The sequence below is a fragment of the Saimiri boliviensis genome, chromosome 1 (assembly GCF_048565385.1).
Source record: "Saimiri boliviensis isolate mSaiBol1 chromosome 1, mSaiBol1.pri, whole genome shotgun sequence".
Classification (NCBI taxonomy): Eukaryota; Metazoa; Chordata; class Mammalia; order Primates; family Cebidae; genus Saimiri; species Saimiri boliviensis.
This window is the reverse complement of record NC_133449.1, coordinates 238,002,758-238,019,239: the sequence shown is the minus strand read 5'-3', so window position 1 is coordinate 238,019,239 and position 16,482 is coordinate 238,002,758. Positions and strand designations below refer to the sequence as shown.

General features: G+C 46.4%; 1 protein-coding gene across 4 annotated transcripts in view; it reads left to right on the top strand.

Moving 5' to 3' along the window:
* Nucleotides 1-3,688: 3,688 nt before the first annotated feature.
* OCLN (occludin) overlaps nucleotides 3,689-16,482 on the top strand; it is a 70,469-nt gene continuing 57,675 nt past the window's right edge. The window contains exon 1 of one of the 4 annotated variants that reach the window (XM_039468220.2): nucleotides 3,689-3,861. The gene's annotated coding sequence lies outside the window, so the exon portion shown is untranslated. Of the gene's footprint in view, nucleotides 3,912-3,988; nucleotides 4,113-10,481; nucleotides 13,072-16,482 lie in introns of those variants that run through there. The other 3 variants (XM_039468224.2, XM_039468217.2, XM_074385042.1) reach the window with 3 other exon arrangements.

Genomic DNA, 16,482 nt, shown 5'->3' with positions numbered 1-16,482 from the left:
CAGGCTTGAGCCACCGCGCCCGGCTGTTTTTTTTTTTTTTTTTTTTGGAGACAGAGTTTCGCTCTTGTTGCCCAGTCTGGAGTGCAATGTCGCGATCTCGGCTCACCACAACCTCCGTCTCCTGGGTTCAGGCAATTCTCCTGCCTCAGCCTCCTGAGTAGCTGGGATTACAGGCACACGCCACCATGTCCAACTAATTTTTAGTATTTTTTGTAGAGACGGGGTTTCACCATGTTGACCAGGATGGTCTCGATCTCTTGACCTCGTGATCCACCTGCCTCAGCCTCCCAAAGTGCTGGGATTACAGGCTTGAGCCACCGCGCCCAGCTTGTACTTAAGTTTTAAGGCTGGATTTTCTTTCCAGACACTTTCGACTATCAAATATACACAACATTGGGCAATAGTTACAGCTCTTTTGATGTTGTGAGTGTTGTTTAGAAAATTAATCTCAAGTGAATAAACTATAATTCAACTTAATGAATCCTATTATTCCATATGGATGAACTCAGAACTAACTAGAAAGTAAGTTTCACAGAGATTTTTGAGTTTTGTTCACTCGCGTGTACAGAGTAGGCACTCAGAAAATAGTTGTTGAGGGAATGAATTGGGAAAGCAAATAAAATGTGAAAGCTAACCTTCTACCCAATACATGTCTTTGAGATTAGTTTTAGGGTGGGAATAAGAAAAATAACATGATATGCATACGTTATTACCTTAAAATGATAAAAAGTTACACCTGTAATCCCGGCACTTTGGGAGGCCAAGGTGGGCAAATCACCTGAGGTCCAGGCTAGAAGTTCAAGACTAGCCTGGCCAACATGGTGAAACCCTGTCTCAAAAAATAAATAGGTAAATAAATAAATAATAAAAAATTTAAAATATGATAAAAAGTGTAATTTAAAAACCTAATTTACCCAAGAGAACTGAAAGCATATGGCCACACAAAAACTTGTACACAAATGTTCATAGTAACATTATTCATAGTATCCCAAAAGGAAAAACAACCCAGGTGTCCAACAACTGATGAATGATTAAACAAAATGTGATACATTGATACAATGGAATATTCTTCAGATATAAAAAGGAATGAAGGGCCAGGCATGGTTGCTCACGCCTGTAATCCCAGCACTTTGGGAGGCTGAGGCGGGTGGATCACGAAGTCAAGAGATCCAGACTATCCTGGTCAACATGGTGAAACCCCGTCTCTACTAAAAATACAAAAAATTAGCTGGGCATGGTGGCACGTGCCTGTAATCCCAGCTACTCAAGAGGCTGAGGCAGGAGAATTGCCTGAACCCAGGAGGCGGAGGTTGTGCTGAGCCGAGATCGCGCCATTGCACTCCAGCCTGGGTAACAAGAGCAAAACTCCGTCTCAAAAAAAAAAAAAAAGGAATGAAGTACTGATACATACTACAACACGGATGAACCTTGAAAACATGCTAAGTGAAAGAAGACAGACACAAAGGCCACATATTGTATTATCCATTCATATAAAATGTCCAGAACAAGCAAATTAATAGAGACAGAAAGTACATTAGTGGTTACTGGGGGATGGGGGAGGGGAAATGGAGAGTGACTACTAATGGGCATGGGGTTTCTTTTTGGGGTGATGAACATGTTCTGGAATTAGATGGTGGTGATGGTCGTACAATCTGGTAAATGCACTAAAACCCACTGAATTGTACGTGCCCTTTAAAAGGATGAATTTTATGGTATGTGAACTCTCTTTTATAAAGTGGAAAAAAACTCCTAAGATCTCCTCTTCAGAACATGTCAAAATGCATTATGAAATAATAGACATGTGTTTACAAATCTGAGAGTATTAGGAAATGTTCCCTTGTTTAATTATAAACCAAGTGGAATGTTAGGAGATTTCAGTAATCTGACAGGGAACATTAAGAGGATTAACCTGACTTCCCTAGTGTTAACAATACCAATTTAAACTGCATCATTCAAAAACTACATAGTCATATTAAAGCATTTGTAGCAATGACTTCCATGAAAAAAATACCAATTAAATTAATTACCCATTAAAGCTGTCATCATCTGAAATACCTCATATTTATATAGTGCTTTTACTACCTTAAGTATGAATTGTGCCTTAAGATCTAATGTATGGGAGAGTCACATCTCTAACCATTTAATTAAAGGTAGAGAAGTGGATGGGATTGGATAGAAATTTATTAGCAATGCTGACATTCCAGACTGGAACACAAAGACAACCAGGATTTAAGAAACCTAAAAGTTCGTTTTCGGTGCAGATAGTTAAATGCCAAGAACTATAATTGCCACATCCTAGGGTGCAACTAAAAAACGTGTTGAATATATTGAAATACAACAAACATACATAAAAGTATACAGTGTTGGCCAGGCGCGGTGGCTCACGCCTGTAATCCCAGCACTTTGGGAGTCAGAGGTGGGTGGATCACGACGTCAAGAGATCGAGATCATCTTGGTCAACATGGTGAAACCCCGTCTCTACTAAAAATACAAAAAAGAAAAAAAAAATTAAAAAATTAGCTGGGCATGGTGGCACATGCCTGTAATCCCAGCTACTGAGGAGGCTGAGGCAGGAGAATTGCCTGAGCCCAGGAGGCGGAGGTTGCGGTGAGCCGAGATCGCGCCATTGCACACTCCAGCCCGGGTAACAAGAGCGAAATTCTGTCTCAAAAAAAAAAAAAAAAAAAAAGTAAACCAAGTTTATTTTGCTTTTTAAGTAGTATTCTTTTTCTTTTTTTGAGATGGAGTTTCGCTCTTGTTACCCAGGCTGGAGTGCAATGGCACGATCTCGGCTCACCGCAACCTCCGCCTCCTGGGCTCAGGCAATTCTCCTGCCTCAGCCTCCTCAGTAGCTGGGATTACAGGCATGTGCCACCATGCCCAGCTAATTTTTTGTATTTTTAGTAGAGACGGGGTTTCACCATGTTGACGAGGATGGTCTCGATCTCTCGACCTCGTGATCCACCCGCCTCGGCCTCCCAAAGTGCTGGGATTACAGAGTAGTATTCTTAAAGCACTACAGCTTGGTAAACAATGTATAAGGTGCTTTTTCTTAGGGCAAAGAGCCAGAATAGTTTAAATCTCCCCGTCCCCAAGAGCAGACTCTCGATCACACCAGTTGTATTTGGGAGCGGGTGGGCAGGAGAGGACCCTGAGGTGGTGATGTGTAAACTGTATTACGCACTTTAGCCTGCTGGATGGCAATTGACTGACACTAATAGCTACAGTAGTTAACATTCATTTTAATCCCCCTAAGTAATTGTCTTATTCTGAATCTAGAGATTCAGAAACAGCGCCAATATTTACACACGATTTTTGAAATTCTCCCAGGAGTCTTTCGTTGGAGCAACACATCTGGATGCCTTTTTCCAGCAACAGTTTAATCAAATTTTGGAAGCAGAAAAGTGTCCCAGGAGGACGTGCCTTTCCTAGCAAAGTGCTGAGTGTCTGGACCCTCTTTCCGGAGCAAACAGTCCCCCTCCGGACGTTGTTCTGCCTCTCCCTGTCAGACACCTCGGGGTTTCAACCGAAGCAGGCGGAGCACCGAGAGCGCCCAGAGGTGGTCCGGGACCCCCACCCGTGCTGCCCCTGGGAGCCCGCGCCTCTCCTCCGCGCCCCGCCCCTCGGGCCGGAACGCCGCGCGGTTCCTTTAACAGCGCGCTGGCAGGGTGTGGGGAGCAGGGCCGCGTCCTCCCGCCCCCTCCCATCCGAGTTTCAGGTGAATGGGTCACCAAGGGAAGAGGCCGACACACCACACCTTCACTCCCGCGCCCATCTCTCCCTCCCCGCTTCCTCCGACGGAGGCTGCAGGAACCCGGAGCGAGGGCCAGAGCGCCGAGGAGCCCGTCCGGGACGTAGCAGGTGGGACTCGCAGGCGCGGGCCCGCTGGTCTCCCGCACCCCTCCACGATGGTGCGCATGCCCGAGGGCAGGGCCGGGTGTAGGGAGGAGGGAGACGATGGGGGGGGAGGGGCGGGAGGAGGGCTGAGACGTCCCCAGCCCTGTCCCCGGCTGCGCGCTGGCGGTCGGCGCGGCGTCAGGTGCAGCCGCCAGGTGAGCGCGCTCCCTGGCTCCGGCGGCCCCAGGTCGGTCCGGCCCAGCTGCGGCGAGTGGGTGAGTGTTGGGCGCGGCGCGGGGGGCGCACGGGAGCCCGAGGGTCCCCGTGGGGGGGGACCGCGGCGCCTCTGTTAGGGGACGGGCGGGGTAGAACGCCCCGCGCTGGTTTCGGTGGCAGTTTCGTCCCCGGGCTGGGGCTCGTGGGAACCAGAGAGGCGCGGATCTGCGGAGAGAGCAGTGCCGGCCAACTTGGGAGGCCGCCTCCCCGGGCGAGGGGCGGCTTGAAGCCGCCGATCAAACCTTATTCCTCAGAAACGCTTAAAGCTGGCAGTGCCCCGGTAGCGCGGGCAACTTTTCACTTTTCTGGGGCACGACATTCCTGCATCAGCTCAGGGGCTGCCGTTTTGCGGGACGGCCGTCACGCAGAGGGGGGTCCCAAACCGGAGGCCGCAGCGTGGGGGCTGTTCGCTGGCCCCGGCGACTGAGATCCTAAGGGGGAATTTCATCCCTTCTGCCCGCACCCCACCCCTTTGGGTATCCCCGGAAGAGGGGTGCTGGAGTCAATCTGTGAAATATTCCGGGAGTCACGGTGTGGGCCACACTGGCTACTTCGAATGCACTTGTTGGGAGTCGTGTGAACCCGCGTCGATTTAAGCTGGGGGGCGGGGAGTTAATTTCGAGTGAGGCTGGACTTCGAGGGAAGCTGCTCACGCTTCGGATTCTCACCCGTGACAAAAGGCTGCCGTCAAGGGGGCGGAACTGCCTCCGGGCGGTGCCTGCAGGGCGAACGCAGGCGCGCGCTGCCCAGGTGCGCCGCAGGACGCACGGACGCCGGGACCCGTGCCCGGCCGGGCCACGGAGTTTAGGGACCTCCGGGGCAGGACCGGCCCCGCGCGACAGCCATGTTGCCTGCGTCGGAGGAAGCCTGCGGGAAGCGGGGGTCGAGGGCCAAGATGGCCTCTGCTCCTAGGGGTTGGGAGCGGCGCCGAGCCCCTGGCGTTCCGGGTGAAGCCACCCCGCCCAAGGAAAAACTGCGGCATCCTCAGGCCGGACCCGGGGCTCGCTGGCCACACTTCCCGCTTGGGAAGTTACCCCGGGCGAGGAGGCGGCGGCTTTCCAGGCAGATTAGTGTGTGGTCCTGAGACAACAGGTGTATTATTGGGATCCCTGGAAAAGAGAAACACTTCCCAGGAAGGCACTTAGGGTGATTCCTGCTGTGATAGAAAACTAGGCATTCCCAAGTGTAACAATAGTTCTTTTGCACTGTACATCTGAGTTGGTTTTGTATGTGTGTGTGTGTGACGAAGTCTCGCTCTGTCGCCCAGGCTGGAGTGCAGTGGCGCAATCTTGGCTCATTGCAACCTCCGCCTTCCTGGGTTCAAGCGGTTCTTCTGTTCAGCCTACAGAGTAGCTGGAACTACAGACACCTGCTGCAACGCACGGCTAATTTTTGTATTTTTAGTAGAGACGGGGTTTCTCCCTGTTGGTCAGGCTGGTCTCGAACTGCTTACCTCAGGTGATTCCCCGTCTCGGCATCCCAAAGTGCTGGGATTACAGGCGCAAGCCACCACGCCGACCTTTATGAATATATTCTTAGTGGTGCTTTAAAATAGACATCTTAAGGGGCGGGGGAAGGCACAGATATTTCCTCAGACAAAGAAAGCAACGCTTTTTTTCCCCCCGTTTTGCAATTTATTTAGTTATTAGGGCTCCTTTGTTGTGATGGAGAGGAGGATAGGGAGGTTGGTTGGTAAGACAGGTTCTCCTCCACCTTTCGGCAGCTTCCAGGTCATTTCGGGAAGTAATGGGTAGTGCCTCCTGCACGTGAGGCACTGTGCTAAAAGCATTCTGTATTTTGTCATTTAATCATCCCAACACCTGTAAAAGGCAGGTGTTAGCAGAACTCCATTTTAAAAGTGGACAAACGCTGTGGGGAAACGTTGCAGGTGGGCTTGCTTGCAAACTGCTTCAGCTAAGCAGGGAAAGAATATCAGAAGCAGCGGTCCTTGATGTTCCGCAGCCAGATTTGGGGGATTTTTCTCCATTGACTAGTACCTATCGCCTGATATAAGATTTCCCACATATTGCTTGATGTCAAAGGTAAAATTCTTGTTTTCTTCTAAAGGTAATGTTGGAATTACTGCCTTTTCAAAAATAATAGATTACTTTTAACCACATAAATGAACTGATGTAATATCTTTCACCTTCCCAGGAACCTCCCAGAGGGAAGTTTTCTTCAGTTGCGTTTTGAAGCATACTTGATTGGAATGTTAATGGACTTTTTTCATCAAATTATTTATAGAAATAAGAGAGTAAACAGACCATGCAGATTTCTATTAGGCTTTTTGTTTTAACCTCTAGGCTTGTTGCTGTGATTCCAGTCTTGGCTGTGGTATGAATCACCTAGGGATCTTGTTGAAGCACAGATTCTGACTGGGAGGTCAGGAGTGGGTCCTGGGATTCTGCCTTTCTAAGAGGCTTGCAGGTGATTTTCAGACTGCTCTGCCTTCTTTTTCTCCCTTCTCTTAGATTCTAAGCACTTAATTACATTTGACAAACTGAAGTTGGAAAATATACATCTATTGGGTGTTGTGTGAAGAACTTCAAGGCATTCGATGCTGGATTGAAATCCCAACTCTAATCATTGACTGTTAGTTTTATTAATTGAGTACTCATTGACAATCACTTTGTGCCAGGGCTAGTTCCGGGGACCAGGGATGTATGTACCCTATGGTCAAATAGACATTTGATGCCTGGGATGCTGGCATTCCAGATGGGGTGGAGATGATACCCCCCCAAAAAATTTTAGGTATGAGGGCAGAGAGGAGTTTGCTCTGAAAAAGCAAGTTTCATGTGATGGAGTGAGAGGGCATCTCCAGGAGGTGACATCTGAGCTGAGACCTGAACAACAGGTGTTTGCTGTATAAAAGATCTGGGCTTTCTAGACAGGAAACGGCAAGATCAGTGTCCTTTTTGAATTGACACCTTTATTGTAGACAACAATTCTCAAAATATGTGGTGTGCTTAAAAATCACCTGGAAGATTTATTAAAAATACAATTGCTGACACAGAATCTATTATAAAAATCTGCCTAACTTCAAATTTTTAGACAAGTTGCTAATGTGCCTATAAATAAATTTAATATAAGGCACAAGGCACAACTTTTTAAAGGCAAATTGACAGTTACTGCATGTGCTCTAGAAGGAACAGACTTCTCTTAAATAAAGTTTATTTTTCACTTACAGTTTTCTTTAAAGAATAATTTGAAGGCAAAGCATTTTCTTTCTTTCTTTATTTTATTTTATTTTATTTTATTTTATTGTTTTTGTTTTTTTGAGACAGAGTTTCGCTCTTGTTACCCAGGCTGGAGTGCAATGGCGCGGTCTCGGCTCACCGCAACCTCCACCTCCTGGGTTCAAGCAATTCTCCTGCCTCAGCCTCCTGAGTAGCTGGGATTACAGGCACATGCCACCATGCCCAGCTAATTTTTTGTATTTTTAGTAGAGACGGGGTTTCACCATGTTCACCAGGATGGTCTTGATCTCTCGACCTCATGATCCACCTGCCTTGGCCTCCCAAAGTGCTGGGATTACAGGCTTGAGCCACCGCGCCCGGCCTTCTTTTTTTAATAGAGATGAAGTCTCACTATGTTGCCCAGCCTGATCTTGAAGTTCTTGGCTCAAGGAATCCCTCTGCTTTGGCCTCCCAAAGTGCTGGGATCACAATGTGAGCTGCCTCGCCCAGCCTCAGATTGTTTTTTTCATCTTAGTTTTCCATTAAAAGACAGCTTTTGGTCAGTAAACATTGTCAAGGAGAACACTTTTTATATTTTATCATTAGCCCAAGATGCTGGTTTTCATATTAACATATTCAACAAGGATCTGCTGCTTCCCTTTTGCCCCTGACTCTAATTTAGCTGTCTGACTTCTGTCTTTGTCACTCTTGACATAAGTTCATGTAGGTGATAAGTGGCCTCTTCATTCCTCATTTTATTTTTTCCTTCACTCAACACATGTACAGATTGTTAATGTTGCTGTGTGGGCATTGGTCCTCTTTCACCTTTGGCTGTTGGCGTTAAAGCGCAGTCACAGATTCAGCTTTGAAAGAGACCTTAGAAGTCTTCCAGTCTGGTCTCCAAAATAATATCAGATAACTTAAGCTTTTCATAAATTGCATGAGCTCAAATTGTTCCTACTTATTTTTGGAGGAGTTGGGGTTCAGGGTGAGGGAGAGGCTTCCTAACATTGAGATGAAATCAGCCTGTGGTTTTTGGACTCTTTTTATTTTTTAAAAATCATTTCTAGGATAACAAAGACAGCTTTTCAGATAATTCAGGGATGCCAAAGTGATCCTTCTAACGTTCAGTTCTACAGGCCAAACATTTCCTGTTTTTGCAATCATTTGTCTTAACACATGATTTTTTCTAGAATTTTCTTTTTGGAGACTAGAGTCTTGCTTTGTCACCAGGTTGGAGTACAATGGTGTGATTTCAGCTCACTGCAACCTCTGCCTCCCTGGTTCAGGTGATTCTCCTTTCTCAGCCTCCCGAGAAGCTGGGATTACAAGCGTGTGCCACCACACCCAGCTAATTTTTGTAGTGTTAGTAGAGGTGGGGTTTCACCATGTTGGCCAGGATGGTCTCCATCTCCTGACCTCATGATCCACCCATCTTGGCTTCCCAAAGTGCTGGGATTACAGGTGTGAGCCACTGTGCCCAGCCAGGTTTTCTAGATCTTTAACGATCTTAGTCACCCTCCTGGAGAGGCACGTAGTTAGAACGTGATGTATAAATTTCAGGTTTTTTTTTTTTTTTTTTTTTTTTTTTTTTTCCCTCCTCTTTGAGACTGAGTCTTGCTCTACTGCCAGGCTGGAGTGCAGTGGCATGATTCTGGCTCACTACAACTTCTGTTTTCAGGTTTCAAGCAATTCTCCTGCCTCAGCCTCCTGAGTAGCTGGGACTACAGGCACGCACCACCACGCCTGGCTAAATTTGTTTTGTACTTTTAGTAGAGACAGGGTTTCACCGTGTTGGCCAGGATGGTCTTGATTTCTTGACCTTGTGATCTGCCCGCCTCGGCCTCCCAAAGTGCTGGGATTACAGGTGTGAGCCAGCACGCCCAGCCAGGTTTTATTATTTTTAATAGCCATATTATTCCTAGATATGAGCACTATTTCAGTGAAAAAAATTTGGGATAGCTTGTTAGCTCTTGTTGAAATTCTTACCAAAGGGCCGGGTGGGTGGTTCATGCCTGTAATCCCAGCACTTTGGGAGGCCGAGGTGGGCGGATCATGAGATCGATATCGAGACCATCCTGGCCAACATGGTGAAACCTCATCTCTACTAAAAGTACAAAAAAATTAGCCGGGCGTGGTGGTACGCGCCTGTGGTCCCAGCTACTTGGGAGGCTGAGGCAGGAGAATTGCTTGAACCCAGGAGGCGGAGGTTGCAGTGAGCCGAGATTGAGCCACTGCACTCCAGCCCGGTGACAGAGCAAGACTCCTTCTCAAAAAAAAAAAAAAAAGAAAAGAAAAAGAAATTCTTACCAAAGGAATGGACCCTTTAAAAAATCAATGATTAGGCTGGGCGCGGTGGCTCAAGCCTGTAATCCCAGCACTTTGGGAGGCCAAGGCGCGGGTGGATCACGAGGTCAAGAGATCGAGACCATCCTGGTCAACATGGTGAAACCCCGTCTCTACTAAAAATAAAAAAAATTAGCTGGGCATGGTGGCGCGTGCCTGTAATCCCAGCTACTCAGGAGGCTGAGGCAGGAGAATTGCCTGAACCCAGGAGGCGGAGGTTGCAGTGAGCCGAGATCGCGCCATTGCACTCCAGCCTGGGTAACAGGAGTGAAACTCCGTCTCAAAAAAAAAAAAAAAAAATCAATGATTATTCACTTGAACCTGGGAGGCAGAGGTTGCAGCGAGCTGAGATCGCACCACTGCACTCCAGCATGGGCAACAGAGTGAGACTCTGTCTCAAAAAAAAAAAAAGAATGATTATTAAGTTTATGGAATTGGCTTTTTAAAAATTCAGTTTACAACCGAGTAGTGGCTCACGCCTGTAATTCCAGCACTTTGGGAGACTGGGGCGGGTGGATCACCTGAGGTCGAGAGTTTGAGACCAGCCTGGCCAATATGGTGAAATCCCATTTTTACTAAAAATGCAAAAATTAACGGAGCATGGTGGCATGTGCCTGTAATCCTAGCTACTCTGGAGGCTGAGGAGGGAGAATTGCTTGAACCTGGAAGGTGGAGGTTGCAGTGAGCCAAGATCACGCCACTGCATTCCAGGTTTGATGACAGAGTATGACTCCGTCTCAAAAAAATAAAATTCAGGCCGGGCGCGGTGGCTCAAGCCTGTAATCCCAGCACTTTGGGAGGCCGAGGCGGGTGGATCACGAGGTCAAGAGATCGAGACCATCCTGGTCAACATGGTGAAACCCCATCTCTACTAAAAAAAAAAAAAATACAAAAAATTAGCTGGGCATGGTGGCACGTGCCTGTAATCCCAGCTACTCAGGAGGCTGAGGCAGGAGAATTGCTTGAACCCAGGAGGCAGAGGTTGTGGTGAGCCGAGATCGCGCCATTGCACTCCAGCCTGGGTAACAAGGGTGAAACTCCATCTCAAAAAACAAAATAAAATAAAATTCAGTTTACATTTTTAAAATGACTTAGTTATGCCACCAATACAGTCACCCTTCAGTATCGGTGAGAGGTTGATTCCACGACCCCCATGATATGATACTAAAATGTTAGGATGCTGAAGTCCCTCTTATAAAATAGCTTTGTATTTGCATATGGCCTAAATGCTCTTGTATACTTTTTTTTTTTTTTTTTCCGAGACAGAATCACTCCATCGCAGAGGCTGGAGTGCAGTGATGCAACCTCGGCCCACTGCAAACTCTGCTTCATGGGTTCAAGCGATCCTCCTGCCTCAGCCTCCCAAGTAGCTGGAATTACAGGCATCTGCCACCATGCCCAGCTAATTTTTATATTTTTAGTAGAGGCAGGTTTTCACCATGTTGGCCAGGCTGATCTCAAACTCCTGACCTCAAGTGATTCGCCTGCCTTGGCCTCCCAAAGTGCTGGGATTACAGGTATGAGCCACCACACCCAGCCCCTCTTGTATACTTTAATCTCTAGGTTAGTTATAATACCTAATACAATGTAAATGCTCTATAGAGTTGCCATACTGCATTTAAAAAATCTGTATTTTTTGTTTTATTATTTTTTTAGACGGTGTATTGCTCTGCTGCTCAGGCTGGAGTACACTGGTGTGATCATGGCTCACTCTAGCCTCAAGGTCCTCTGCTCAAGAGATCCTCCCACCTCAGTTTCTTGAGTAGCTGGAATTTATAGGCATGTGCCACCATGCCTGGCTAATTTTAAGAAAATTTATTTGTAGAGATGGTTTTTCTTGCTATGTTGCTGTGGTCAGTCTTGAACTCCTGGGTTCAATTGATCTTCCTGCTTCAGCTTCCTAGTGTGTTGGAATTACAGGTGTGAACCACTATACCTGCCCTGTTATTTTTTTTCCCCGAGTATTGTCTGTTTGAGGTTGGTTGATTCTGGATTTAGAACTCTTGGATGTGGACGGTCAGCTGTATTTGAAAATGGATACAATATACCTAAGTGTAAGCACTGAAAATTTTCACTTTCGTGATAACCACCTTTTGATGCATGCAGTTGCTCATTTTCTTTAAGATTTTCTTAGCCCAGCCTAGAGGTCAGGATTAGTCCCACATTTGACAGAAGAGTGCCCTGAGGCTTAGAGGAGATAAGGAATTTGTCTCAGATTGTGAGCCAGTAAATGGGGGTTGTTAAAACCACTGGATTGTTTTAAACTCATCCTTCTGACTTCACAGAGTTCTTTCTTAGTGTTGATGGCCTACCCAATGGGTTAGATTTTTTTTTTTTAAGTTGGGGTTTCACCATGACAGCCAGGCTAGTCTTAAACGCCTGACCTCAGGTGATCCACCCACCTTGGCCTCCCAAAGTGCTAGGATTACCGGCATGAGCCACCACACCCGGCCCCCCAATGGGTTAGTTTTATCATTTCCAGTGTGTTTGGTCAGCTGCAAATCTGGATAAGCCTATCTCCTCCACTTTGTCTATGATTACCACTGGAGACCTCCCACCAGGTGGACATAAGTGGTTCATTCTTTTGTGCTAATTGGGTGCCATAATTCAGCCCCTTGGGAATCCACCCACCCACACAAGGTTGTGCTCTAGATTCTTGGGATTCTTTCTCTCTGCATTCCCTTCATCCACCAGTCTGGTAACCTTCTCAGAAAAGGAAATGAAGTTGGAAGTTGGTGTGGCATGACTTGTTCTTATTCTTGTTCTTAACGAGCTTGCTTTCTTTTTTTAATGGAGTTTTACTCTTTTTGTGCAGGCTGGAGTGTAATGGCATGATCTTGGCTCACTACAACCTATGCTTCCGAGTTCAAACGATTCTCCTACCTCAGTCTCCCAGGTAGCTGGGATTACAGGCCTGCACCACCATGCCCAGCTAACTTTTGTATTTTTAGTAGAGATGGGTTTTTACCATGATGGTCAGCTGGTCTCGAACTCCAGACCTCAGGTGATCCATTCACCTCAGCCTCCCAAAGTGCTGGGATTACAGGCATGAGTCACATGATTTGCTTCACAATTTAAAATCCGTGCTTCTGGGAGAAATAACAACTCTGACTGAATCCAGGAAATAGCAGTTTGAAAAGAGATCTTGTTTGAATTTTTTGACAACTTAAGACTGAGCCTGGATTAATTTAGAGTTTTCAAAAACTACCACTGTACCTAGAACTTGGGGATATTTGACATTCAGCTTCAGCAGTAGGATCCCACATTTAATAATGCTTAACTTCAGATTTTCCTTTTTTTTTTTTTTTTTGAGACAGAGTTTCACTCTTGTTGCCCAGGCTGCAGTACAGTGGCACAATCTTAGCTCACTGCAGCCTATGCCTCCTTGGGTTCAAGCGATTCTCTCGCTCAGCCTCCTGAGTAGCTGGGATTACAGGTATGTGCCACCATTGCCTGGCTAATTTTGTATTTTTAGTAGAGATGGGGTTTTTCCCTGTTGGTCAGGCTGGTCACAAACTCCCGCCCTCTGGTGATCCACTTGCCTCAGCCTCCCAAAGTACTGAGATTACAGGCGTGATTTTTTTTTCTTAGATGGGGGTCTTGCTCCATTGCCCAGGTTGGAGTGCAGTGGCGTCATCTGTGCTCACTGCAACCTCCACCTCTCAGGTTCAAGTGATTCTTGTGTCTTAACTTCCCAAGTAGCTGGGATTACAGGCGTGCGCCACCATACCCCAGCTAATTTTGCCATTTTTAGTAGAGACTGGATTTTGCCATGGTGACCAGGCTGGTCTCAAACTCCTGACCTCAAGTGATCCATCCACCTGCGTCTGCCTCCCAAAGTGCTTATTATAGGCATGAGCCACCTCGCTTGGCCTAGATTCAGTTTTCCTTAATGTTCTTTTTCTTTTTTTGAGACGGAGTTTCGCTCTTGTTACCCAGGCTGGAGTGCAATGGCGCGATCTCGGCTCACCGCAACCTCTGCCTCCTGGGTTCAGGCAATTCTCCTGCCTCAGCCTCCTGAGTAGCTGGGATTATAGGCACATGCCACCATGCCCAGCTAATTTTTTATATTTTTAGTAGAGACGGGGTTTTACCATGTTGACCAGGTTGGTCTCGATCTCTCAACCTCGTGATCCACCCGCCTCGGCCTCCCAAAGTGCTGGGATTACAGGCTTGAGCCACCGCGCCCGGCCTAATGTTCTTTTTCTGAACATCAATTAGGAAGACTATCTGGACTTTTACCTTTTCTTTTTTCTTTTTTTTTTTTTTTTTTTTTTTGAGACAGAGTTTCGCTCGTTACCCAGGCTGGAGTGCAATGGCATGATCTCAGCTCACCGCAACCTCTGCCTCCAGGGTTCAGGCAATTCTCCTGCCTCAGCCTCCCGAGTAGCTGGGATTACAGGCATGCACCACCATGCCCAGCTAATTTTTTGTATTTTAGTAGAGACGGGGTTTCACCATGTTGACCAGGATGGTCTCGATCTCGTGACCTCGTGATCCACCCGCCTCGGCCTCCCAAAGTGCTGGGATTACAGATGTGAGCCACCGCGCCCGGCCCCTGGACTTTTACCTTTTCATAGTTCCATAAGATTTTGGCCAAACTCATTTGTATGTGTGTTTCACCATTAATAGACTGTAGAGAAATTGGCCTGGTATGTTGGCTCATGTCTGTAATTCCAGTACTTGGGAGGCCAAGGTGGGTGGATAGCTTGAGCTCAGGGGGTTGAGACCAGCCTGGGCAATATGGTGAAACCTTATCTCTACTAAAAATACAAAAATTAGCCAGGCATGGTGGCATGTACCTGTAGTCTAGGTACTTGGAAGGCCGAGGTGGGAGGTTTGCTTGGCCCTGGAAGATGGAGGATGCAGTGAGCTGAGATGATGGCACCGCATTTTATCCTGGACGACAGAGTAAGACCTTGTCTCAAAAGGAAAAAAAAAAAAATAAAGAGCTGGGTGCAGTGGCTCACGCTTATAATCCCAGCACTTTGGGAGGCCGAGATGGGTGGATCATGAGGTCAAGAGATCGAGACCATCCTGGTCAACATGGTGAAACTCCATCTCTACTAAAAAAAATACAAAAATTAGCTGGGCATGGTGGCACGTGCCTGTAATCCCAGCTACTCAGGAGGCTGAGGCAGGAGAATTGCCTGAACCCAGGATGCGGAGGTTGCGGTGAGCCGAGATCGCGCCATTGCACTCCAGCCTGGGTAACAAGAGCGTAAGTCCGTCTCAAAAAAAAAAAAAAAGAAAAAAGAAAAATGGACTTGACTGCTGGTTACAGGGATGTATACATTATGATTTGTGCACTTTTCTCTATTGTGTACGTTAATAAAGTGGTTTTTAAAAAAATGTAGAGAAGTCATCTTCCCTCATGTCTTTGGAAAATCATGCTAATTGTGTTGGTGTTATTAACATTCTGTATATTTCCATCTTTGAGAATTTATCTTACATGTTGTTGGGCAGGATTTAATTCTGAAAGGTTTGAAATACACTGTCCTAAAGGCTATAGAAGAGAGTTGTCAGGGCCGGTGCAGTGGCTCATGCCTGTAATCCCAGCACTTTGGGAGGCTGAGGCTGTCACATCACCTGAGCTTAGGAGCTGGACACCAGTTTCGGCAGCACAGTGAAACCTCGCCTCTACTAAAAACACAAAACATTAGCTGGGCGTGGCAGTTTGCATCTGTAGTCCCAGCTACTCGGTAGGCTGAGGCAGGAGAATCGCCTGAACCTGGGAGGTGGAGGTTGCAGTGAGCAACGATCATGCCGCTACACTCCAGCCTGGGTGAAAGTGCAAGACTCCAGGTCAAAAAAAGCAACAACAAAAAAGAGTTGCCGTTAATTTTAAAAAAAATTTTAAGAGTTTGAATTGATGTGCTGTTCTTAATATAGTAATGTATGATTTATAGACCTTATTAGAAAAGGAAAAAAATACCAGATACTTTAATATACTCAGTATAAGTGTTGGTCAAGTGTCATTCAGGGAACATACCTTTTAAAGATACTCTGATACTTTTCTGTTACCTTCAACTTGAAAGCACTAGAGGTTTTGCAGGCAGAGATAACCATGGTCCAATCTGGTTCCCGTAAACATTCAGCAAATATTTGCAGGTCTGCTATGTGCCAGACATTGTTTCAATTAGTGCACAAAACAGGCAAAAATTCCTGCTCACATGGAATTTACCTTCTAGTAGATCTCGAAGTTCTCTACTAATCATTGGTATCACCTGGAAAGAATTTATTGCTGGTTCAACATAGCTAAGGACTTGGCATGAAGTTCTGTAGCTGATGTGGGAAGTACCTTGCTTGTGTCTCCAGCACTGGGTTTTCTAGACTAATCCTCAAGCTTTATAGGTATGTGTGTTTACCATACCTTGCTGAGACTTGTCTTTTTCCTGGAGTGCTCTCAGTGCCCATGGATCCAACTACAGACCTAGGCAGACGATCTCCGGCTTCACTTTCTCATGGATGCTGACACCAGATGTGAATTACCCACAATAGCTGGTGTTTTCCAAGTGGAACTCATTGTTTCAAACTAGCACAGTGGAAAGCACATGAGATCATCTGGGTTCAAGTTACATCTGAGTGACTCACTGGCATCCATATAACCTTGTGCATATTTCTGACTCTCTCTGCATCTGTAAAGTGACTAATCAACCATGGAGGGTTGTTTTGAGGATGAAAGGATTTAATGTAAAACACCCAGCGCATCAGTAGGTGTCTGATGAATGTCAGTTTCTTTCCCATCTTCTGTCTGCTAAGCTAGTCCTTCATTGTCTCTTCACAAGTAGGTTTGCTGCTGCTGACCCCAGGTCCTCCTTTTTACTGTTGACTTTGTCCTTCAAAT